This window comes from Scyliorhinus torazame, chromosome 10 (genome assembly GCF_047496885.1).
Source record: "Scyliorhinus torazame isolate Kashiwa2021f chromosome 10, sScyTor2.1, whole genome shotgun sequence".
NCBI classification, from domain to species: Eukaryota; Metazoa; Chordata; class Chondrichthyes; order Carcharhiniformes; family Scyliorhinidae; genus Scyliorhinus; species Scyliorhinus torazame.
Genome location: NC_092716.1, coordinates 91,563,602 through 91,589,900, shown reverse-complemented (window position 1 = coordinate 91,589,900; position 26,299 = coordinate 91,563,602). Strand labels below are relative to the sequence as shown.

The following is a 26,299-nucleotide window of genomic DNA, read 5'->3' as shown; positions in this document are numbered from 1 at the left end:
GGATGAATGGCCAACTTCTGCACGGTACAGATTCTATGGATAGAAAATTGGCCAAGCAATAAGGACCAAAGTATACTGCTCAATGGATGCATGTCAGGCTGGAAATTGGGGGTGTTCCTTTTCCAGATACATATCAATGATCTAAATCCTGGTGTGCAGGGGACAGTTTTAAAGTGTGCGAATGATATGAAACTTGGAAGTATTGTAAACTGAGAGAGTAGAACTTCAAACAGTGACAGACAATTTGTTGGGTTGGGCAGCTGGGCGGCAGATGATGTTTAATGATGTATGAATGTGAAGTAATGTATTTTGGTTTGAAGAATATGGAGAGCCAATCGAAAATATTGCGTAAAACTGATAAGGACCTGTAGGAGCAGAGGGACCTGGTTGATTGTGTGCCTAGTTCATTGAGAGGTTGAAATAACAGTTAATAAAGCATGTAGAATTCTGTGCTTCATTAATGATGACATAGCGTAGAAGAGAAAAGCGATTCTCCTGAACTTGGATAAGACACTAATTAGACCTCAACTGGAATATTGTTTGCAGTTCTGTGTGTCACAGTATAGGAAGGAAATGAATGCATTGGAGAGACTGAAGAGGAGGTTTAGAACCATGGTTCCAGGGATGTGATACCTCGTTATGAGGATAGAATGGACGGGTTGGGACTGTTCTGCTTGAGGTGGGGAAGTCTAAGAGGAAATTTTATACAGGATTGTGTAGGAGAGAAATGAAATGAAAATTGCTTATTGTCACAAGTAGGCTTCAAATGAAGTTACTGTGAAAAGCCCCTGGCTTGAGTTTCTTGGATCACAGGCCCGCAGTGGTTACAACCCAAAGATGTGCAGGGTAGGGGGATTGGCCAGGCCATGTTGTCCCTTAAGTGGAAAAAAAGCATAGGGTACTCTATATTTATATTAGAAAAAGAGAAAAAAAAGACTTGCCACAGGGGCTGTGTTTTTACAGCCTCACTCAAATCTCCATTCCCCCACAGCATTCACATTGTGGATTTCCTGTTGGTGATCCACATGCTCAAATCCAAAATAGTGTAATTCACTTTAAACAATCACTACCACTATGTGTCTCTACTCATTTAAATTTACAGTGCAAAGGAGGGCATTCAGCCGTCGGGTCTGCACCGGCCTTGGAAAAATCCGACTTAAACCCATGCTTCCGCCCTATCCCTGTAACCCAGTAACCTCAGCTAACCTTTGGGATACTAAGGGGCAAGTTATTATGGCCAATCCACCTAACCTGAACATATTTGGACTGTGGAAGGAAACAGGAGCATCTGCTGGAAACACATGCAGACAAGGGAAGAACGTGCAAATCCACACAGATAGTCACCCGGGTCTGAATCGAACCCGGGTCCCTGGAACTGTGAGGCAACAGTGCTGTGAGGCAACAGTGCTAACCATTGCATCCCCATACCGTTGGTTGGAGATGAGGCATTATCTTTCAAGGACAGAGAGCGTGTTGAAAGAGAATATGAAAGTGGAATTTACGAAATTCACAATGTCAACAGTGAGAGGGCCACCAGGAAGAGGTGTATTGCTTTCAAAGAATAATCCCTATTGTAATGTGAAGCACCACCGGATAGTTGCACACAGGAAGATCTCTTGAATAGCTATCAGTAAAATGGGTAAAACTGTCAGTCTGTCAGTCAGGGCGGCAAATGGCACAGTAGTTTGCACTGGGACTACGGGGCTGAGGACTCGGGTTCGAATCCCTGCCCTGGGGCACTGTGCATGTGGAGTTTGTACATTCTCCCCCTGGCTGCGTGGGTTTCACCCCACAACCCAAAGATGTGCAGGTTTGGTGGATTGGCCATGCCAAATTGCCCCTTAATTGGAAAGAAATAATTGGGTACTCTAAATTTCTATTAAAAAAAACTTTTCTGTCAGTCTGTCTCTCTCTTAAGCAGCCCCTGACGACCGAGGATGACCTTCTTCCACTCCAGGGATGTGGGTTCTGCGGTGACTAAAATGTCCAATACTGGGTCCACGCACTCTGTCACAGGTGGGGCAGGTAGTGCTTGATGAGGTGGGTGGGAGGCTTGGATTTTGGAACCTCCTTCTGCTGTTTGTGCTTGGCCTCCACCTGGACCTGCCGAAGACTCTCAAAGTGGTTGAGCCATTCCCGGATGTTTTTTCTCCAGTTTGGTCATCTCGAGCAAGAGGTCCCTGCAAATTGGTGGGGCTGGTACATTTTCTCAGGGAGGCTTTGAGGACGTCAGTGAAAACATTCTACTGGTAACTCGTTGCCATGGTGTAGGTCAGAGTAGCAAGCTTGTTTTGGGAGTCTTGAATCAGGCATGTGGGCCATGTGGCCCACAAAGTGTAGGTGATGAACCATAACCAGTGCCTCATACTGGGGACGTTGGCATGAGAGAGGACACTAATATTGGAACACCTATTCTGCCATTGAATTTGCCGTATTTTGTAGAGGTGTCCTGATGATATTTCTCCAGGGATTGAAGGTATCTGCTGTCCATTCTCCATGTCTCTGACACATACAGCAGGGCTGGCAGCACTGCAGCCTTGTTGATAGAATTCTGTCAGTAACACAGCACTAAGAGGGCCGTCAGGAAGAGGAGAAATGCTTTCAAAGAACAATCCCTATTGTATTGTGAAGCACCACAAGATATTTACACACAGGAAGATCCCATGAATAGCAACCATTATATCAGCATATATCTGATTTTAGTGATGTAATTTTGAAAACTTGACCATTTACAACACATGTCAGACCCTTTCTCCCTCTGACACCAGTAATTGTCGATTTGTGGTTTTATTTACTGAATTGGTGCTGGAGAAAATACAAAGGACACAGAGATTCGAGACAACAGTGAGCATCAGTGAACAATTAACCAGCTCAGCATTATATCAAACAGACAACTTTTCATTGCAGTGAGCAGCTGAACTGGCTGGAATCTGCACAGACCTGTGGATGAGTTTTGGACACAATCCAGTGCCAGGAATTGAGTCTGATTAGAGATTTGAAATTATAGGTTGCAAAAAGGATTCTTTCTGATTCTAGATATTTACCGTGTTAATAACAATATTCAGTGTAGTTCAGTCTTTCCACAGACAGGAAGGTGCACACAGTCCAGAGGTCACCTGTCATTGAGAAATCTTTTGGGGCCGTGTTGTGAGTGAAGGATCCGGGTGCAATTCAAACTTTCAGCTCGCTCCGGCCGCAATACACACGGGCTTCCGAAGTGACTAAGCGGCTCAAAGTTTGATTTGCATCCGGTTCCTTCACTCACAACACGGCCCAAAAAGATTTCTCAATGACAGCGATTCCGATCGGGTCCTTTGTGATTTGCAATATTGACAGAGTGACTAAAATCAAACTCGGTCTACAAGGTGAACACAGCATTCTCTCCATTCCCCCGGTTCCATCCTCATTCACCAATGGGTCTGAGCAGGAACTGCTGTCCCCATTCCCTGCCACATGCGGCTGCTCAGATTACATACTACACCCCCCCCCCCCCCCCCCCCCGCCCCACACACACACACTATCTTCTGGTCACTCAACACAGCTCCCCATTCCAGTATCCTCCTGCAATATAACAATGACCTTCGGTTCCAGCTCGCTCCCGCCAACATTTATCTTTGAAAACTTGCCCAAAAATCTCCTTTTTATTCTCTCGCGGGTGTGGACATCACTGATAAGGCCAATGTTTATTACCCATCCCTAATTGCCCCTTGCAGGGTGGTGTTGATCCAGCTTCTTGAATCGCTGCATGTGTGGTGTAGGTACACCCACAGTACAGTTAGGGAGGATGTTCCAGGATTTTGACCCAGCAACAGTGAATGAACAACGATACAGTTCAGAGCCGGGATGGTGTGTGGCCTGTGGGAACTTACAGGTGCTGATGTTCCCATGTAGCAGCTCCCCTTGTCCTTCTAGATGCCAGTGGTCCCGGAATTGGAAGGTTCTGGGGCAGGAGCCTTGGTGAGTTCCTGCAGTGCGTCTTGCAGATCATACACATGGCTGCTCCGGAGGCAGCGAATGTTTAGGGCCAATCATAGTGTGCCCAACATGTGTTGTACTGAATGGTGTCAAGTGTTGTTGAAACCACATTCACCCAGGCATGTGGAGAGTATAACACCACACTTCAGACTCGTGTCGTGTAGATAGTTGACAGGCTCTGGGGCATCAGGATTTTGGCTATTTGTTGCCACATTACACAACCTCTGACCAGGTCTTGCAGCCACAGTATTTATATGACTCGTCCAGTTCAGTTTCTGGTCAATGTTAACCCCCAGGATGTTGACAGTGGGGGATTAAGTGACCGTAATGCCATTGAATATAAAGGGAGGTGGTTTGAGTTCCTCGTGTTGGAGTTGGTCATTGCCTGGCACAAGTGTCTTGTCAACGTTACTTGCCACTTTTATCACACATCTCTATATTGTTCACATTACGCTTCATACAGACATGGACTACTCCTGTATCTGAGGATTGGGGAATGTTACTGTACATTGGGCATTGATCAGTGATCATCCCCACTTCTGACCTTATGATGGAGGGATTGTCATTGATGAAGCAGCTGATGGTGGTTGGACCTTCGACACTACCCTGAGGAACTCTTGAGTCATGTCCTGAAATGGAGATGATTGAGATCCACCTCCCACGTCCTTCCTGCTAAGTACGACTCCAACCCGAGGTGAATATTCCCCCTGATTCCCATTGACTCCAGTTTTGTTCAAGCTTCCTGATGTCACTCGGTCAAATGACACATTGACATCAAGTGTAATTACACTCACCTCACCTCTCAAATTCTGCTCTTTTGTCCCTGTTTGTACCATGGCTGTAATGTGCTAAGTAGCCCTAATGGACCAAATTGGTGATCAGATTATTGGTGACGAAGTGCTGGTTGACAGCACATTAGAGAACACCTTCCAGCTCCTTGTGAAGATCACGATTAGGCTCATGGGGACGTTTTTGCCAGCATTTGACTTGACCTGCTTTTAGTGGATAAGACACAGCTGAGGAATTTTCCAAATTGTCCGGTGTTGGCTGTACACTGCGACAGCTTGGTTAGGGGCTTGGCTGTCTTCAGTACGACTTCCAGGATGATGTCGGCTCCTGGATCCTTTGCTGTATCCAGTGTCTTCAGATGTTTCTTGGTATCACATGGAGAAAATCAAATTGTCTGGTGACTGGTGTCTGTGATACTGGGGACCAGAGGAGGAGACCAGGATATATTATCGACTCAGAATTCTGGCTGGAGATGGTTGAATATGATCGGTGTTGTGTTTTGTCTTCATGTGCTGGGCACCCAGATCTTACAGGATGGGGATATTTGTGGCGATTTCTCCTCCTGTTGGTTATTATATTGTCTCCCACCAGTAATTATTGGGAGTGTCTGCACTGAATCTGACCCATTGTTTCAGAGATCACTCTACTGTCCACAGCATTCTCAATGATCTCCCTCAGCCACTTCACCGAGGGTCCTGAATGATTTCAACCTCCATCTTGATTCACTATCTTCTCTCTCCACTCAGTTCACTGCCCTCTTATCCTCCCATCGCCTCTCTCTTCATGGTGAATCCCCAATCCATGATCACAGACACCCCCTTGACCTTACAATGGCACATTGGCTCACTACTTCCAATGAGACTATCCAAGGATATCTGGCATCACTTCTTGGTCTCACTGTTCACCCACATCCTCCTCCCCTCTTCCCAATCTTTACTTTCTTCAGCATCTGTTCCTGGAAAAACTATCCCCCAATTTAGTTACAGCTACAATTTAAAAACTCAAGCTCTCCAGCCTTTGATCCTCCCATCACCTTGATAATTCTTCACTCACTGATTTACTCACTTGCTCTCTCCCAGCACCAGAAAGTGGATGCTGCTCTCCCCCACACTGTGAGGGGAAACGTGTTGCAGACGCGCACACCCACGCTGATTCCACAGGAAATGTTGTGAAATTGCTGTGATTGAGAAATCTCTTTGGGCCGTGTTGGGAGTGAAGGAGCCGGGTGCAATTCAAACTTTCAGCCGCTCACTCACTTGGCTTCCCCGTGTGCATTGAGGCGGCACCGAGCCGCCCTTTCCCCGGTTTTGCAGCCGGTTCCCCACCGATCACAACCCCATAAAACTCGGCTCCCATTCAGCAAACGGCACAAGATCGGGAAGCGCTGACTGGGTGAGGACTGGAAGCTGAAGAAGAAGTTAGTGAAATGTCTGACTCGAAGCCCTGTGTGTGCCTGGATGGTGAGTGGTGACTGGTGTCAGTGTTTTTAGCAGAGTGTGCCGGCTCACTCCCACTGAGGCTGCAGCATTGGAGGGGAGGCTCTTTATTCAACTCACTGCAGAAGAGAATGTGACGCAGAGCCCGCCCTCCTCCACACGGCGGCATGGGCGGCATTTCTCAGGCTTTGAACACAACTCAATGTCTGTCTTTCTCCTCTTTTCAGGATCCTGCTCCTGTGAAAACACCTGCAGGTGCTCCGACTGCCGATGTCCCACCAGCAAAGCTGGACGCTGCCAGAAAAGTGAGTGACAGGTGGAGAGTTTCAAACAGCTCACATTGTATTGATGTGACAGATAGTTCTGAGTAGAACTCACAGAGGAACACGACAGAAAAGTACAAGATGTAGGATTTCACCTGATTTCATTCCCATCGAATTGATTCCATATCCAGGCTAAAGATTGTGGAGACAGGAAGCTGCTGGTTAAAGAAGTGTCTCAGTGTCACATCAGAAAGTGTTGATATTCTAGACTGATGATTAGAAATGGTGTAGTAGAGACAGTGAGTCGAACATCGTCACCCAGACTCTCTCACACAGTGTTCTGAGGCTGAGCCTCTGCAGATGGGTTACTTGGGAATATGACACAGATGGGTTTGTGAGTGAGGAGCTGAGTGCTGCAATGGGAGGCTCTGGAGGGATTTCAGTCAACTCATTGATTGTTACTGATTTGTGTCTTTCTCCTGTCCTCTCAGGTTGCTGCTCTTGCTGTCCTGCAGAATGCACGAACTGCGCCAATGGCTGTGTGTGTAAAGGCAAATCCTCTGACAAATGTAGCTGCTGTTCCTGAACAACAGGCACCTCAGACACAATATCTGAAATATTGTCCATATGTACTGTATTCCACATACTGGATGTTTCAGTGTCTGTATCCTGATGAGTTGTGTTTACATAAAGCCATGAAAAGTGTATGAAATTTTTTGAATTTACTGTTATTTGTGTCATGTATTGAATAAAATTTCATAATTGCATCTCCAGTGATTAGTGTCATTCTTTTATTGAATGATGTGATATTCCTAATATCATAGAATCATACCATAGAATTTACAGTGCAGAAGGGAGCCATTCGGCTCATTGGGTCTGCACTGGCCCTTGGAAAGAACACCTTACCCAAGCCCTCATCTCCATCCGATCCCTGTCACCCCGTAGCCCCACCCAACCTTTTTGGACACTAGGGGCAATTTAACATGGCCAATCCACCTCATCTTTGGACTGTAGGAGGAAACCGGAGCACCGGAGGAAACCCATGCAGGTACGGGGAGAATGTGCAGAGTCCGCACAGACAGTGACCCAAGCCGAGAATTGAATCTGGGACCCTGGGATACTGGAGCTGTGAAGCAACTGTGCTAACCACTGTGCTACCGTGCTGCCCCTAATGAAAGAGGACCCTCAAGGAATTGAGCTGAGTTCTAACTGTACCGTCAAGCCACATTGCATAATATTATGTATTAAAACCACATTCCCAACAGTTTCAGTCTGGTCAATGAACTTAAACTATGTGACGATGGAGTTCTGTAGGAAATGATAGAGTCAATGATTCACTACAATTCTACTGATATTGTCTCTTTAAACATTTCAAGTTCTTTTTTTAAAATAAATTTGAAGCACCCAATTATTTTTTCCAATTAATGAACAATTTAGCGTGGTATCCACCTAACCTGCACATCTTTTGGGTTGTGGGGGTCAGACCCATGCAGACATGGGGAGAAAGTGCAAAGTTCACACAGACAGTGACCTGGGGCTGGGATCGGACCCTGGTTTTCAGCACCCTAGGCAGCAGTAAACATTTCAAGTTCAATATGAGTCTTCTTTAGAACTGGATCTGAAATGTTCACTCTGTTTCTCTTTCCACAGCAGCTGGCAATCTTATTGAGCTTTTCCAGAAATTACAGGTCTTTAGCGTCTACAATATTTTACTTTTGCTTTGCCAGTACTTGCGTTAAGTTTCTTGAGTATTGTACAAGCTAATGTCATGCAGGCAAGTGGAGAATGTTCCATCACACTCCTGACTTGTGTCTCGTAGTCAGTGGACACACTTTGGGGAGTCAGGAGGTGAGTTACTCACTGTGGAATTCCCAGCCTCTGACCTGCTCTTGTCGTCACAGTTTTTATATGGTTGGTCCAGTTCAATTTCTGGTTAATTGCAACGACCAGCATGGGAGGCGATTCAGCAATGGGAGTGCCATTAAAGTTAAAGAAGAGGTGATGACATTCTCTCTTGTTGGAGATGTTCATTATCTTGTGCAGATTTCTTTCTGATAATTGTAAATTTTACAAGTGCATCATATAACATTAAAAATGTTAAAATGCAATATAGACCAGTTTCTGTCAATACAGTACAGGAGACTGCTTCACTACACTTGTCATTACAGTGATATTTTAAAATTACATTTACATTTCATGTCAAACATTCACTGGTACACTGTGTCCCAGTGGGTAAAACAGCATCCAGTCCCTCCCTGTAATGTGGCGTGAGGGCCTTAGATGAGTGAGGTCTTTGGGTTCAGTAGGTAACCTGCATGCCTAAGCTGTGGGTTCAAGATCCACTCTGGAATTATTGGACACGGGTGCAGGACTTGAAATGCTCTTCATGCAGGTTGCAATTCAGCCTGTCAAACGTTCCAACAACTCACTACTGTGTGTGAAGATAAGAAATATACTAATAAACAGGGTGTAATGGTCAGGCGTCTTCACATGAGCCGTGGCAGCTTGGCTGAGCAAATTACAGGATAGAAACAAGCCAATCTCCGTAGTGAAATGAAGGGTAAAAGGGGCTACAGTAGCATGGTGGCACAGTGGTTAGCACTGCTGCCTCACATCACCAGGGACCCAGGTTTGATTTTTGCCTTGTGTGATTGTGTGTTTGGACTTTTCACATTGTCTGCGTGAGATTCCTCTGGGCTCTGGTTTCCTCCCACCGTCCAAAGTTGTGCATGGCTTGGACTGGCCATGATCACTGCCTATGGTTACAAGGTAGCCATGATGTGGAGATGCCGGCGTTGGACTGGGGTGAGCACAGTACGAAGTCTTACAACACCAGGTTAAAGTCCAACAGGTTTGTTTCGATGTCACTAGCTTTCGGAGCGCTGCTCCTTCCTCAGGTGAATGCAGAGGTCTGTCAGACCTCTGCATTCACCTGAGGAAGGAGCAGCGCTCCGAAAGCTAGTGACATTGAAACAAACCTGTTGGACTTCAACCTGGTGTTGTAAGACTTCGTACTATGGTTACAAGGATAGGGTGGGGAAGTGGGCGTATGTACAGCGCTCATTTGAAGTGTCAGTACAGACTTGATGGATGAATGGCCTCCTTCTGCACTGTACAGATTCTATGGAAAGAAAATTGGCCAAGCAATAGGGGCCAGAGTATACTGCTCAGTGGATACATGTCAGGCTGGAAATTGGGGGTGTTCCTTTTCCAGATACATATCAATGATCTAAATCCTGGCGTGTAGGGGACAGTTTTAAAGTGTGCGAATGATAAGAAACTTGGCAGTATTGTAAACTGAGAGAGTAGAACTTCAAACAGTGACAGACAATTTGTTGGGGTGGGCAGCTGGGCGGCAGATGATGTTTAATGATGTATGAATGTGAAATAATGTATTTTGGTTTGAAGAATATGGAAAGCCAATCGAAAATAATGCGTAAAACTCATAAGGACCTGTAGGAGCAGAGGGACCTGGGTTGATTGTGTGCCTAGTTCATTGAGAGGTTGAAATAACAGTTAATAAAGCATGTAGAATTCTGTGCTTCATTAATGTGGACAGAGCGTACAAGAGAAAGGCGATTCTCCTGAACTTGGATAAGACACTAGTTAGACCTCTGCTGGAATATTGTTTGCAGTTCTGTGTGTCAAAGTATAGGGAGGAAATGAATGCATTGGAGAGACTGAAGAGGAGGTTTAGAACCATGGTTCCAGGGATGTGATACCTCATTATGAGGATAGAATGGACGGGTAGGGACTGTTCTGCTTGAGGTGGGGAAGTCGAAGAGGAAATATTATACAGGATTGTGTAGGAGAGAAATGAAATGAAAATTGCTTATTGTCACAAGTAGGCTTCAAATGAAGTTACTGTGAAAAGCCCCTGCCACAAGGGCTGTGTTTTTACAGCCCCACTCCAATCTCCTCCATTCCCCCACAGCATTCATATTGTGGATTTTGTGTTGGTGATCCACTCACTCAAATCCAAAATAGTGTAATTCACTTTAAACAATCACTACCACCATGTGCCTATACTCATTTAAATTTACAGTGCAAAGGAGGGCATTCAGCCCGTCGGGTGTGCACCAGCCTTGGAAAAATTCTACTTAAACCCATGTTTCCGCCCTAACCCTGTTACCCACTAACCCCACCTAACCTTTGGGATACTAAGGGGCAATTTATTATGGCCAATCCACCTAACCTGCACATATTTGGACTGTGGGTGGAAACTGGAACATCCAAAGGAAACCCACGCAGACCCGGGAAGAACTGCAAACTTCACACAGATAGTCACCAAGGCCGGAATCGAACCCGGGTCCCTGGACCTGTGAGGCAACAGTGTTGGGAGGCAGCAGTGCTAACCACTGCGTCACCGTACCGTTGGCTGGAGATGAGGCAGTATCTTTCAAGGACAGAGAGCGTACAGAAAGGGAATATGAAAGTGGAATTCATGAATTTAACAAAGTGCCTAATTGGGACTGTCAAAAGTGAGGGGGCCACCAGGAAGAAGTGAAATTCTTTCAAAGAATAATCCTTATTGTAATGTGAAGCACCACAGGACATTTACACAAAGGAAGATCTCATGAATAGAAACCATTAAATCAGCATGTAATCTGATTTTAGTGATGTTAATGGTGAAGTGTGTGTCAGCTGCGACTGGGTAAACTCAAATGTAACATTTTTAATTTGGGAAACTTGACCATTTACAACACATGTCAGACCCTTTCTCCCTCCGACACCAGTAATTGTAGATTTCTGGTTTTATTCACTGAATTGGTGCTGGAGAAAATACAAAGGACACAGAGATTCGAGACAACAGTGAGCATCAGTGAACAATTAACCAGCTCAGCACTATATCAAACAGACAACTTTTCATTGCAGTGAGCAGCTGAACTGGCTGGAATCTGCACAGACCTGTGGATGAGTTTTGGACACAATCCAGTGCCAGGAATTGAGTGTGATTTGAGATTTGAAATTATAGGTTGCCAACAGGATTCGTTCTAATTCTAGATATTGACAGAGTTAATAACAATATTCAGTGTAGTTCAGTCTTTCCACAGACAGGAAGGTGCACACGGTCCAGAGGTCACCTGTCATTGAGAAATCTTTTGGGGCCGTGTTGTGAGTGAAGGATCCGGGTGCAATTCAAACTTTCAGCTCGCTCCGGCCTCAATGCACACGGGCTTCCGAAGTGACTGAGCGGCTCAAAGTTCGATTTACACCCGGTTCCTTCACTGACAACACGGCCCAAAAAGATTTCTCAATGACAGCGATTCCGATCGGGTCCTTTGTGATTTGCAATATTTGCAGAGTGACTAAAATCAAACTCGGTCTACAAGCTGAACACAGCATTCTCTCCATTCCCCCGGTTCCATCCTCATTCACCAATGGGTCTGAGCAGGAACTGCTTTCCCCATTCCCTGCCACATGCGGCTGCTCCAGATTACATACTATCCCCTCTCCTCTGGTCCCTCAACACAGCTCCCCATTCCAGAATCCTCCTGCAATACAACAATGACCCTCGCTTCCAGCTCTCTCCCACCAACATTTATCTTTGAAAACATGCCCCAAGTTCTCCTTTTCTATTCTCTCGCGGGTGTGGACATCACTGACAAGGCCAAGGTTTATTCCCCATCCTAAATGCCCCTTGCAGGGTGGTGTTGATCCCGCTTCTTGAATCGCTGTAGTTTGTGTGGTGTCGGTACACCCACAGTGCTGTTAGGCAGAATGTTCCAGGGTTTTGACCCAGCAACACTGAATGAACAGTGATACAGTTCAGAGTCAGGATGGTGTGTGACATGGGGGGAATTTGCAAGTGGCTGATGTTCCCTTGTCCTAAATTGTAGTGGTCCCGGATTTGCAAGATGCTGTCTCAGGAGCCCTGGTGAGTTCCTGCACTCCATCTCGCAGATGGTACACATGGCTGCTGTGGATGGAGCAAATGTTTAAGGGCAATCATGGGGTGGCCATTAATCAGGAGTGCATTTTCCTGGAAGGTGTCAAGTGTTTTTGAAACTACATTAACCCAGGCCTGTGGAGAGTATGATGTGGAGATGCCGGCGTTGGACTGGGGTGGGCACAGTAAGAAGTCTTACAACACCAGGTTAAAGTCCAACAGGTTTGTTTCAAATCACTAGCTTTCAGAGCACAGCTCCTTCCTCAGGTGAGTGGACAGTAAAACATCACACTCCTAACGGGTGCCTTGTCAATAGCTGACAGGCTCTGGGGCATCAGCGGATGGGTTATTTGCTGCAAAATTACACAACCTCTAACCAGCTCTTGTAGCCACAGTATTTATCTGGCTAGTCCAGTTCAATTTCTCGTCAATGATAACTCCCAGGATGTTGACAGTGGGTGAATTCAGTGATGGTAATGCCATTGTGTATAGAGGAAGATAGTTCGAGCCTCTCTTGTTGGAGATGATCATTCTTGGCACAAGTGTGTTGGAAACATTACTTGTCACTTTTTATCCCACACCTCTATGTTGTCCACCTTGTGCTTCATACAGACATGGACTGCTCCAGTGTCTGAGGAGTGGGAAATGTTACTCTACATCAGTGATCATCCCTACTTCTGACCTTTTAAAAAAAATATATTTTATTCCAAACATGTATCAAAACAGGTTACAGCAAATGAACAGCCTAGGAAACAGTCTTCCCAGCAATTAACTGTACAGACTGTACAACATTTTCCCATTTTTCACACTCCCTGCCGATACAAAGTCCGAAATAATCGCATCCAATTCCTGAAAAAAAGGCCTTCGGTATAAAGATCGGGAGAACCTGAGAAATAAAGAAAAACATCAGCAGAATGTTCATTTTTACCACTTGGACCCTCCCCGCCAACGTCACCTGCAGTGTATCCCACCTCCTGGGATCCCCCCTGGCTTCCTCCACCAGTTTCCTTAAGATTCACTTATGGAGCCCCATCCAATCCCTCGCTACCTGAATCCCCAAATACTTGAACCTATCCCTCACCACCGTCAATGGCACACCCCCTAAATTAGCCCGCTATCCCAGTCATTCACCCGGAAAAGCTCACTTTTCCCTACATTCAGCTTGTATCCTGAGAACTCTGCAAACCTCCCCAGTAGGCCCATTATCCTTCCCATACTCTCCAGTGGATCTGAAACACACAGCAACATGTCGACGGTACAGAGTGACACCCGATGCTCCCTCCATTCCCTCATAATCCCCCGCCACTCCGCCAAACCCCTCAGAGCCATCGCCAATGGCTCTATGGCCAGCCAAAAAACAACGGTGACAGCGGGCACCCCTACTTCGTACCCCTGGATAAATCAAAGCTTCGCAAACTCATATTGTTCATCCTCACACTCGCGTTGGGTGCCACATATAGCAAGGGCACCAAGGCCACAAATGTCATCCCAAATCCAAACCTTCCCAAAACCTCAAACAAGTTCCACCACTCCACCCGAAAAAATGCCTTCTCCACATCCATGGACACCACCACTTCCGGTACTAGAGGCCCTGATGGATTCATCACTACATTCAACAACCGTCTTGCGTACTGCCTGCCCTTCACGCAACCTATTTGACCTTCTGCAACCACCACTGGGACACAATCCTCCATCCACCACACCAACAACTTAGCCAATACTTTCACATGAATGTTCAATAGTGATATGGCCCTATACGACCCACACTCCACCGGGTCCTTCTCCTTTTTCATGATTAGAGTGTTTGCTGCCTGCTTCATCGTCTCCAGCAGCTCCTCCTTCTCCAGTGTTTCATTAAACAGCCCCAACTGATGTGATGCAAGGTGATCGCAAGTTCCTTATGAAGTTCCGCTGGGTACCCATCCTGCGCCTGAACCTTCCCCGACTACATACCCCTGATACTATCCAGCACCACCCTCAGACCCAGAGGCTCCTACAATGCCTGCCTCTTTGCTCCCTCCACCTGGGGAAACTCCAGCTCGTCCAGAAACTGCGCCATGCCCCCCTGCTGTCCACCCGGGTCTGCCTCTCACAGTCCCTGGTAGTACTCCCTAAACACCGCGTTTATGTTCCCCGGCTCTGACACCACATCCCACTTCTAGCTTTAATAGGGAGGGAAGGTCATTGATGAAGCAGCTGAAGATGGTTGGTCCTACAACACTATCCTGAGGAACTCCTGAGTCATGTCCTGAAATAGAGATGATTGAGATCCACCTCCCACGTCCTTCCTGCTAAGTATGACTCCAACCCAACGTGAATATTCCTCCTGATTCCCATTGACTCCAGTCTTGTTCAAGATTCCTGATGTCACTCGGTCAAATGACACATTGACATCAAGTGTAATTACACTCACCTCACCTCTCAAATTCAGCTCTTTTTTCCCTGTTTGTACCAAGGCTGTAATGTGCTAAGTAGCCCTAATGGTCCAAATTGCTGATCAGATTATTGTTGACGAAGTGCTGGTTGACAGCACATTAGAGAACACCTTCCAGCTCCTTGTGAAGATCAAGATTAGGCTCATGGGGACGTTTTTGCAAGCATTTGGCTTGACCTGCTTTTAGTGGATAAGACACAGCTGAGGAATTTTCCAAATTGTCCGGTTTTGGCTGTACACTGCGACAGCTTGGTTAGGGGCTTGGCTGTCTTCAGTACGACTTCCAGGATGATGTCGGCTCCTGGATCCTTTGCTGTATCCAGTGTCTTCAGATGTTTCTTGGTATCACATGGAGAAAATCAAATTGCCTGGTGACTGGTGGCTGTGATACTGGGGACCAGAGAAGGAGACCAGGATATATTATCGACTCAGAATTCCGGCTGGAGATGGTTGAATATGATCGGTGTTGTGTTTTGTCTTCATGTGCTGGGCACCCAGATCTTACAGGATGGGGATATTTGTGGCGATTTCGCCTCCTGTTGGTTATTAAATTGACCGCCACCAGTAATTATTGGGAGTCTCTGCACTGAATCTGATCCATTGTTTCTGAGATCACTTTACTGTCCACAGCATTCTCAAAGATCTCCCTCAGCCACTTCACCCAGGGTCCTGAATGATTTCAACCTCCATCGTGATTCACTATCTTCTCTCTCCACTCAGTTCACTGCCCTCTTATCCTCCCATCGCCTCTCTCTTCATGGTGAATCCCCAATCCATGATCACAGACCGTACAATCTCAGAGTGGCTCACTGCTTCCACTGAGACTATCCAAGGATATCTGCCATCACTTCTTGGTCTCACTGTTCACCCACATCCTCCTCCCCTCTTCCCAATCTTTACTTTCTTCAGCATCTGTTCCTGGAAAAACTATCCCCCAATTTAGTTACAGCTGCAATTTTAAAATTCCAGCTCTCCAGCCTTTGATCCTCCCATCACCTTGATCATTCTTCACTCACTGATTTACTCACTTGCTCTCTCCCAGCACCAGAAAGTGGATGCTGCTCTCCCCCACACTGTGAGGGGGAAACGTGTTGCAGACGCGCACACACACGCTGATTCCACAGGAAATGTTGTGAAATTGCTGTCATTGAGAAATCTCTTTGGGCCGTGTTGGGAGTGAAGGAGCCGGGTGCAATTCAAACTTTCAGCCGCTCACTCACTTGGCTTCCCCGTGTGCATTGAGGCGGCACCGATCCGCCCCTTCCCCGGTTTTGCAGCCGGTTCCCCACCGATCACAACCCCATAAAACTCGGCTCCCATTCAGCAAACGGCACAAGATCGGGAAGCGCTGACTGGGTGAGGACTGGAAGCTGAAGAAGAAGTTAGTGAAATGTCTGACTCGAAGCCCTGTGTGTGCCTGGATGGTGAGTGGTGACTGGTGTCAGTGTTTTTAGCAGAGTGTGCCGGCTCACTCCCACTGAGGCTGCAGCATTGGAGGGGACATTGGAGAGAATGCGACAAAGAGCCCGCCCTCCTCCACACGGCGGCATGGGCGGCATTTCTCAGGCTTTGAACACAACTCAATGTCTGTCTTTCTCCTCTTTTCAGGATCCTGCTCCTGTGAAAACACCTGCAGGTGCTCCGACTGCCGATGTCCCACCAGCAAAGCTGGACGCTGCCAGAAAAGTGAGTAACTGGGGGAGAGTTTCAAACTGCTCACATTGTATTGATGTGACAGATAGTTCTGAGTAGAACTCACAGAGGAACACGATAGAAAAGTACAAGATGTAGGATTTCACCTGATTTCATTCCCATCAATTTGATTCCATATCCAGGCTAAAGATTGTGGAGACAGGAAGCTGCTGGTTAAAGAAGTGTCTGAGTGTCACATCAGAAAGTGTTGATATTCTAGACTGATGATTAGAAATGGTGTAGTAGAGACAGTGAGTGGAACATCTTCACCCAAACTCCCTCACACAGTGTTCTGAGGCTGAGCCTCTGCAGATGGGTTACTTGGGGATATGACACAGATGGGTTTGTGAGTGAGGAGCTGGGTGCTGCAATGGGAGGCTCTGGGGGGGTTTCAGTCAACTCATTGATTGTTACTGATTTGTGTCTTTGTCCTGTCCTCTCAGGTTGCTGCTCTTGCTGTCCTGCAGGATGCACGAACTGTGCCAATGGCTGCGTGTGTAAAGGCAAATCCTCTGACAAATGTAGCTGCTGTTCCTGAACAACAGGCACCTCAGACACAATATCTGAAATATTGTCCATATGTACTGTATTCCACACACTGGATGTTTCAGTGTCTATATCCTGATGAGTTATGTTTACATAAAGTCATGAAAAGTGTATGAATATTATTGAATTTACTGTTATTTGTGTCATGTATTGAATAAAATTTCATAATTACATCTCCAGTGATTAGTGTCATTCTTTTATTTAATAATGTGATATTCTTAATATCATAGAATCATATGTCAGAAGGAGGCAATCAGAAACAGGATATTCGGCTCATTGAGTCTGCACTGGCCCTTGGAAAGAGCACCCTACCAAAGCCCTCACCTCCACCCTATCCCTGTAACCTAGTCACCCTGAGAAATTAATACATTCTTTACCCGTCATTCTGGCCTCAATAAAACTCGAGATGGATTTGTAGGCATAGCATTCGTTATTTTTATTCGCCTTGCAAGTCTGACTCATTTCTCAGAACCAAGAGCACAAGCTGCCTCTTAGGTCTACTGAATCGAGTGATTCTCAAGGACAAAGAAACCTCTACCAGCACATTCAAATGGCATCAGGTTTCACATACACGATTCCCATAGGTCATCCTATACCCCTCCTGACCTGGCCATACATCCGAATTGGCTCACTTCTCATCCCTTCCCCTGGCCTCTTATTACCCAGCATCCTTTCCCCCTCATACTCTAAACACCCCATCCCCCCCTCCTTTGCCATACTCTCTGAAATCCTTTGTCTGTGAACTAACATAAATTAGACCTGCCTATATCTACATTTCAGTAACTAATATCTTTAAAGTAACTTTTATATCACATTCGTCATTCCCTCCTTTTATCATTTCATGATAACCGCAGGATCCTGCATACCGTCCAGGTGATCCCGTATGCGATCCATAAATTTAGTGATGTTCGCGGTTAAGTCTTGAACTCCCATGATACACTTGCCCTGCACTATGGCGCATACCCCACCCTCACGGGCCAGAAGATAGTCAAGAGCATACCGGCTCTGCATTGCAAACAACCGCAGCTGAGACAATTCCTTGGTTATTGCCCCAAGGGCTCCCAAGGTTTCGTTTCCCAGGATGGTAAGGCCACAAATAAAATAATTCCTATCGCTGACCGCCATGGAACCCCCCACACCTCCCAGTGTCAAGACGCTCAGAATTCCCCACCCGGCTGAGTGGCCCTGGTTGGGTGCGAGAACCTGAGGTTTTTTCCAGTTCTCGCAGAATTCAGCTGAGACTGCCCGGCGTGCTAACTGATTATGCAGCATCCAAGCCGAAGGGCAGGGGACTGAGGTAGGGACTAGAGTCCCAATAGCAATTTGGCGGGGAAATGGGGTAACAAAACATTGGTCGCTGTGCCATAAAAAAATAGTATCCTTGCTCCGTGTACAGGCTTGCATCACAATCAGTGTATCGGTTGCATAGGGACCCCCCAGTAGCCCAGTTTATCCAGCTTTGGAACGCCCATTCGGGCCACCTAGCAATGTGGAAAGCCCTAGTCCCAACAGTGATATGAGAGACATTCGCCCAGCCACAAAGGAGCTGGAGGCCAGCATTCAATGGAACGCAGGTGGTGTTGTAACAAACGCATTGGCCAGACGCCTGAGTGATATGACACCTCCTGTCTGTACAGGTGGGGAACAGACATGTTATATTCATTTCCATCTCTACCAGCAAACAGCCGTATCCGTTACTGCTGAAACAATTCTCGTACGACCGGGAGTCCCTATTGGGGTGAAGTGGCTAGGTATGTACGCCCTCCACCATTGCAGCCTATCATACTGTGAGTGGGATTTATCCCGAGGCAGGGGAAGGCAAATAGCCGGTGGTGCTGAACCCGGTTCGTAAGGAAGAGTGACTTGCTCGGGCGGTGGCTCGGAATGCTGACAATGAACCACCGTTTGGGGAGTGCCCCAAAGCGGTGAAACAGAAAATAACCTAGACACCGCTGCGGGGTTCGGGTAGCAGACAACCCGTCCCTGGCCATACAAGCGGTGGTAAATCTGGTAGAAGAGATTCATAATACCCGGGTTTTCCTCAGTCTGGGCCCTAAATGAATTGAGTGTATCTCCTGATAACCTACGTTCTAGTTGTACTCCCCTCCTTACACGCCCCGTCCTCTTTCTAGTCCCCCTCTCACAACCCCTTCCTACCCTCTCCGCACGGTCTGACTTTACCTTTGTGGCAACAATCTTAACACATCCAAAATCAAATTTACATGTACTCCAAAAACAAGGCAATGGCCATGCAATGTTCCCTTCCTATCGCCGGGACTGGTGCAATTGCTTCATGAGTCCTGCATTGTCCGTTAATTTGATGACCTTCCATGAGTTGATACCATGCCCTCGTATATGGGGGCATTGAAGAACATCACCTCTGCATAAACAAAATGTCTTTGTAGTTTGGTTGGGGTTACAAATGTAGATAATATTTCCCTTTTCCATGTCCGATGCCAATGTCACTCCAAGCGAGGTGAGGTCGAAGAACACACAGGCGGTGCGTAGACACCCCATCATGCTCCACACCTGTAAAATAGCGCTGGGGAAGGGAGGCAGGTTAATCTGTCCAAGAAAATGAGGCCCGTTTTTAGAACTCAACTGAGCTGGTATGCCGTACCGGGGAATGATTTCCCGCCTCAGAACCTTAACCACAGTTGCAGCTTTATTATCGGTAGTCGGATACGCCTCAACACATCTGCTGAACACATCCACAATGACCAAAACATATTTATAATATTGACAACATTGACACCCTTCCAACTCAATGTAATCCATTTGGAGCGTCTCAAAGGGACCACTGGGCAACGGGGTTTGCCTCATACCACAAGGGATACCTTTTCCGGTGTTATATTGTTGACACCGATTACTGATACTCTGGGCCAACCCCTGCATTTTAGGATGCCACCAAGTGTCCAGCAACAAATCACTAGTCCCCCGAGCCCCACAATGAGTTGCAAAGTGTACACATTCGATGACCCATAAAGCCAGTACATCAGACATACAAGTCTGATGTGCTGGCTTGATCCATAAAGAGGAAACAGAATCATATGTACAACCTAACCGTTTCCACATTTGTTTATCACTCTCAGGAGCGTCCTCCTGTAACCTTGTGATGTCTTGGATGGTTGGCATTGGCTTGTCAGAGGCAGACCTATTTATTGCAGAACGTTTAGTCTGACCTAACATTTTAGGCACCATCACTTGCTGAATTTGCGCGGCTGTCCGCGCTGCACAATCTGCTTGTTCATTACCAACGTCGACAAGGGTCTTACCATTTGTGTGGGCAGCGCATTTAATAACGGAAATCTGCGCGGGCATAAGGAGGGCCTGCAGTAGGTCATTAACTAAACCCCGGTGGGATATTTCCGTGCCGGCCGAGATAAGGAATCCCCTATGCTTCCAGAGCTGTAGGTTGGCTGAAGTCGAGTGTTAATCGTTTCAGGGACCTCAAAATATTTTATGGCAGTGCCGTCTGGCATGACTTGAAGTGCGTACTCTGTTGGATCTGAATGATCCACTGCCCTCCTTACCATAGGCCCCAGATCCTTGGCACGGTACTGGTCGTGGACCTGACGTGTAATATGAGGGCCTACAGAAGCTGACTGTGGCCATAGATGTGGTGGTATTGTAACAAAATCGGCTGTACCTGCTTCTCCCGTGACCATGGCTGTACCCTTGACTGGCCATTCGGTCCCAATTAACGGCCGGTATTTGTCCTCCAACACCCTGTTTTGTCCGGTTCTGTCATAGGCCAGGGTAATGTGATGCAGTGAATGTTCAATGTCTAACGTCCACCACTGGGGAGTGATAGAAATATAGCACTGTTGTCTCATCCTCCATAATTGAACCGTTACCCCTTCGTCTCCGCACTCTAGCTGTAGCTGAAAGATACACAGTAAATCTCGGGCCAACAAGTTACAGTCCAATCCAGTAGTCACTACAAACTGATGATCCGCAGACTTATTCTCGTAAGTGACTGTCACAGGTTCAGAAATAAGATACTCACACACCTGTCCTTGGAACCCCGACAAATGCTGGGTGTGGTTGGATAGTGGTAGTCGAAGTTCTGATTGCACTGAAGACATGGCTGTTCCAGAGTCGATTATAAATGGGTAATATTGATCTCCTATCTGCAGAAAAATAATAGGTTCCCTGTCCGAATGGAGAATCCTTATGACTAAATTAGCTAGTAAATCCTGTGTTGGGAAAGGGTTTGCCTGGGAGAAGTCAGTGTATCTCGCCTGTCCTCCCCTTGGTGGGTACCCCCTCCTTTAGGTCGGGTAGTCTCCTTCTGCTGCCCGTCTTTTAAAGGGGCATTCCTGTTGCCAGTGATCTGCACGGCCGCAATTAAAACGTATTGTTCCCTCTATATCTGCCCCGTCCTCTTTTCCCAGTAGACCAAGAGGGGGCGGCAGTTGTAAAGCTGTTGGTGCATACGGTGGGCCATAAAGAGGAGCTGAGGGTCCATTTGGGTGGGTTTGATATCCTCCCCCATGCTGATCTACCCACCCAAAGTCACAATATTGGGGTTCCAGCTGGTAAGCCACCGTTTCTGCCCCATTGACGTTAGACATTGAACATTCCAGCTGGTTGGGGTCTCAGATCATCCTTTTTCATTACATACTCAGTCTTAATCTTTGTAACTGAGCCTCCTTCCTGGCTTACACCCTCCTTCCAATAAAATCTGACTGCCCTGGCCATTTGGGAAGGGTCGTTCTCTGTCCAATTCATGTTATTACATTTCATGGCAGTAGCCACGGAAGGTGGTAGGCAATGCATTAACATAGCACAATATTGAGGGGAATTCTGACCATTTTGATATGGCAAGTCACCTGACTGCCCATGGTAGACTTCATTAAAACATTCCAGAAATTCCTCTGGCTCTTTCGCCTTTTTAGGTTTGAGGTCTAAGATAGCAGAGATGTTTATGGGCTTTTAAAATGTGTTATTCAACGCATTCAGGATTTGTGTCCGTCTATCATTGTCCAAGGCATGGGCTTGCTGAAGTGCGGTGTGGCTAGCATAATTCAAGTGGTTGAGGTAACTGTGGTGCTCTGCTGGGGTTAAAACCTGCTGGACTAGGGCCCAGAGGTCCCTATAATCAGTTTGATAAACTGAGATGGTAGTTCTCAGATGATCCACGAAAGCAGCAGGTGATTTCTTCCTGTCTGGGATTGCAGCCATACTAGCCATCATCTCACTGGGTCTCCATGGGAAATAAACGTCTATCGTGGGCTGGGCCGCCGCCGTCACAGAGTCAGGGTTTGGTATTTTCCTAATCGGCAACTGTCTCAGAGTCTCACTAGGGGGCGCTCTAGCTGATTCCTCTGGCTCTTCCAAGACTTCAACGTCCTTCCCTGTCACTAGAGGGAGCTCCAGCTCCTCAGAACCATCCCTATCCTCTTCCTTTGTTCTCGTACTTTTCTCATATCGGTCTTAGGGATTTAGGTGATATGCGTGATTGTTTCTGGATAGGATCAGGCCCTTCTCTCGCTATCCGAGATCGGGTCCTAGAGCTAACTGGGCTTGTGGAACAGAGCTCCCCTTCTCTCGCAGACAGTGAAGATGGTAAAATAGGACCCACGCTATCAACCAAAGGGGCTGGAGAGGCTGGCTTGATTTGAATCTGGGGAGCAGTGACTGGATATAAATTATGATACTCTGGTGGTTCCGGAATTAGTGCAGCTACTGGTGCAGTCGGAACCCTAGCCGACCTTGTCAAATTTTCAAAATCTTCATCCTCTGTCTCTGTCAATGCAATGCCAGCCATTGAATTACGTAGCCCATTGTTTTTTTCCCCCCCACCCTCTCTTTACTTATGCGTTTTTTTGAATGCACACTCCTTTTTCCAGATGTCTAGCGTTTTCTTATTTACTAATTCACTAATTGGAATCCCCATTTTAAGGGAATTTTCTTGCCAACTTAATAACATGATCTTATCCCTCTCATGTTGACAGTATTGTCTCCATAATCTAATTAACTCTTTAGCTTTCATACTTTGGCTCTCTTTTTTTAAATTATTATTTTTTAAATGTTTTTTCTTCCTATTTATAACCAACGGCAATTTTTGCTACTTGGCAAAATGATTGAAAAGGTTTTGACAGTGTTCTTTTAAAACTTAAAATGTTTGAAAATGCAAATTGAATTACTGCAACCTGCAAGCTGAGCTCTGATCTCAACTCAGAACTAAATTTACGATTTGCTTAACACAAACTTGTATAACTTTTACAACTTAATTAATTCTTTATCGCAACAATTTTTCTTTTAACAAGTTTTTCTTACATTCACAAAAATGTTGGCTGCTATCAATGAGGGAGCAGTTAGCTGCGGTGATTTATACCGGAGCAAAGTCAACTGTCACCTCCAGATTTACACTTTTTAAAATGGTGTCCGTGTGTTTCTTTAAGTTTCTATTAATTCACAAATAAAATGAGATAAACATTATTTCAAGTAATTAAAACTTAAGGTTCTGGCAATTTCAATCAATTGCTTGCGAAAATAATAAACTTTTATCAAAGAGGTGGCGAAACCCACTGGTTTCCTTTAATTAATTCAAAACGTAACTTTGCTGGAGTTTCACTGACTCGAAAGTAAGGTATCCAATTACACCACAATCTGCCTGTTATCTCAAGCTGCTGTTAACCCTTTGAGAGACTTTTGCTTTAACTAACATGCAGCATCCAGTTTGTTTTAAAATTTATCGCTTCTCGCCACTACAGTCAAAGGATACAATTTTAGCTGAATCAACTATAGATTTAAAAACACTCGTTGAACTAAACCCTCTTCCTGAGGTCCCATTAGTTCTTAAAAACATTCACACATGGAATTAAACCATCTTTTTTAGATGTCCCATTAATCCCAAAACCTAACCCAAAATCGAATCATAACTCACACATGGAATTAAACCATCTTTTTTAGATGTCCCATTAATCCCAAAACCTAACCCAAAACTGAATCATAACTCACACATGGAATTAAACCATCTTTTTTAGATGTCCCATTAATCCCAAAACCTAACCCAAAACTGAATCATAACTCACACATGGAATTAAACCATCTTTTTTAGATGTCCCATTAATCCCAAAACCTAACCCAAAACCGAATCATCAATTATGAAATCCCATCAGTTAAATTTCTAATCCCCAGACTGACCTTTGATTTTGTCGAGACGATCTTTCCGTACCAACCGCGAGTGACCAGACTAATCAGACCATAAGAAGAGGGGAAAAATCAGTGCGTGGTCATTTTCCAGCTATATATTGTGGGGCCCTTTTCCACTCTCCTTGTCCAAAATCAGTCTGATTTCGCGGTTGGTCAGAACCGTCTTGAGAAATCCCGGGTTTCCGGCACCAAATGAGAAATTAATAAACTCTTTACCCGTCAGTCTGGCCTCAATAAAACTCGAGATGGATTTGTAGGCATAGCATTAGTTATTTTTATTCGACTTGCAAGTCTGACTCGTTTCTCAGAACCAAGAGCACAAGCTGCCTTTTAGGTCTACAGGATCGAGAGATTCTCAAGAACAAAGAAATCTCTACCAACACATTATAATGGCATCAGGTTTCACATACACGATTCCCATAGGTCATCCTATACCCCTCCTGACCTGGCCATACATCCTAATTGGCTCACTTCTCATCCCTTCCCCTGGCCTCTTATTACCGAGCATCCTTTTCTCCTCATATTCTAAACACCCCATCCCCCCCCTCCTTTGCCATGCTCTCTGAAATCCTTTGTCTGTGAACTAACATAAATTAGACCTGCCTATATCTACATTACAGTAACTAATATCTTCAAAGTAACTATTTTATATCACATTCATCAACCCGGCCCAACCTTTTTGGACACTAAGGGCAATTTAGCATGGCCAATCCACCTAACCTGCACATCTTTGGACTGTGGGAGGAAACCGGAACACCGGAGGAAACCCACACAGGTACGGGGAGAACGTGCAGACTCCGCACAGACAGTCGTGCAGACTCCGCACAGACAGTGACTGTGGCGATACACCACTGTACTTCCCTAGCATTGTACATAGTTATATAATAGTTGTGTGTAACGTGGCCCTGTAATCCTGTGTATGGTACTGTGTATTGTACTGTAGCTCTGTAGAGGTTTGGTCACCTGTATGTAACCTGACCTGGCCACGGAGAGATCCGCATTAGCCACTCCCCCGGGAGTTAAGTATAAGACCCAACATCTGAGACCAGACCCATTTTGTCTGGGGTCGTCTGTGTCGGGTAAGCTTCCTAGGTAGTGTATTATAAAGCCTTAGTTAAAGTCTCACATGTCTTTGTGATTCTTGACGCTTAGTGCATCAGTGACCCAAGCCGAGAATTTAACCTGGGACCCTAGACCTGTGAAGCAACTGTGCTAACCAATGTGCTACCGTTCTTCCCCTAATGAAAGAGGACCCTCAAGGAATTGAGCTGAGTTCTAACTGTACCGTCAAGCCACATTGCATAATATTATGTATTAAAACCACATTCCCATCTGTTTCGGTCTGGTCAATGAACTTAAACCATGTGACGATGGAGCTCTGTAGGAAATGAGTCAATGATTCACTAATATTCTGCTGATATTGTCTCTTTAAACATTTCAAGTTCTTTTTTTTGTATAAATTTAGAGCACCCAATTATTTTTTCCAATTAATGAACAATTTAGCGTGGTATCCACCTCACCTGCACATCTTTTGGGTTGTGGGGGTCAGACCCATGCAGACATGGGGAGAATGTACAAACTCCACACAGACAGTGACCCGGGGCTGGGATCGGACCCTGGTTTTCAGCGCCGTAGGTAGCAGTAAACATTTCAAGTCCAATGAATCTTCTTCAGAACTGGATTTGAAATGTTCACTCTGTTTCTCTTTCCATATAAGCTGCCAAACCTGCTGAGCTTTTCCAGAATTTTCAGATCTTTAGCGTCTACAATATTTTACTTTTGCTTTGCCAGTACTTGAGTGAAGTTTCTTGAGTATTGTACAAGCTAATGTCATGCAGGCAAGTGGAGAATATTCCATCACACTCCTGACTTGCGTCTTGTAGACGGTGGACACACTTTGGTGAGTCAGGAGGTGAGTTACTGACTGCGGAATTCCCAGCCTCTGACCTGCTCTTGTAGTCACAGTTTTTATATGGTTGGTCCAGTTCAGTTTCTGGTTAATTGTAACGATCAGCATGGGAGGTGATTCAGCAATGGGAGTTCCATTAATGGTAAGAAGAGATGATTATATTCTCTCTTGTTGGAGATAGCCGTTTTCTGGCAATTCTCT

The 26,299-nt window shown here is 45.8% G+C and overlaps 3 long non-coding RNA genes across 3 annotated transcripts; 2 read left to right on the top strand and 1 right to left on the bottom strand.

Moving 5' to 3' along the window:
- Positions 1–5,998: 5,998 nt before the first annotated feature.
- Positions 5,999–7,230, top strand: LOC140430743 (uncharacterized). The gene is made up of 3 exons (XR_011949523.1): positions 5,999–6,224; positions 6,428–6,505; positions 6,955–7,230. It is a non-coding gene; the product is annotated as an uncharacterized lncRNA (long non-coding RNA).
- Positions 7,231–13,035: 5,805 nt separating this feature from the next.
- LOC140430742 (uncharacterized) lies at positions 13,036–15,963 on the bottom strand. The gene is made up of 2 exons (XR_011949522.1): positions 15,816–15,963; positions 13,036–13,239 (listed from the first exon to the last, which is right to left on the bottom strand). It is a non-coding gene; the product is annotated as an uncharacterized lncRNA (long non-coding RNA).
- Positions 15,964–16,052: 89 nt separating this feature from the next.
- LOC140430741 (uncharacterized) lies at positions 16,053–17,198 on the top strand. Its single transcript, XR_011949521.1, has 3 exons — positions 16,053–16,211; positions 16,396–16,473; positions 16,923–17,198. It is a non-coding gene; the product is annotated as an uncharacterized lncRNA (long non-coding RNA).
- The last annotated feature ends 9,101 nt before the right edge of the window (positions 17,199–26,299 follow it).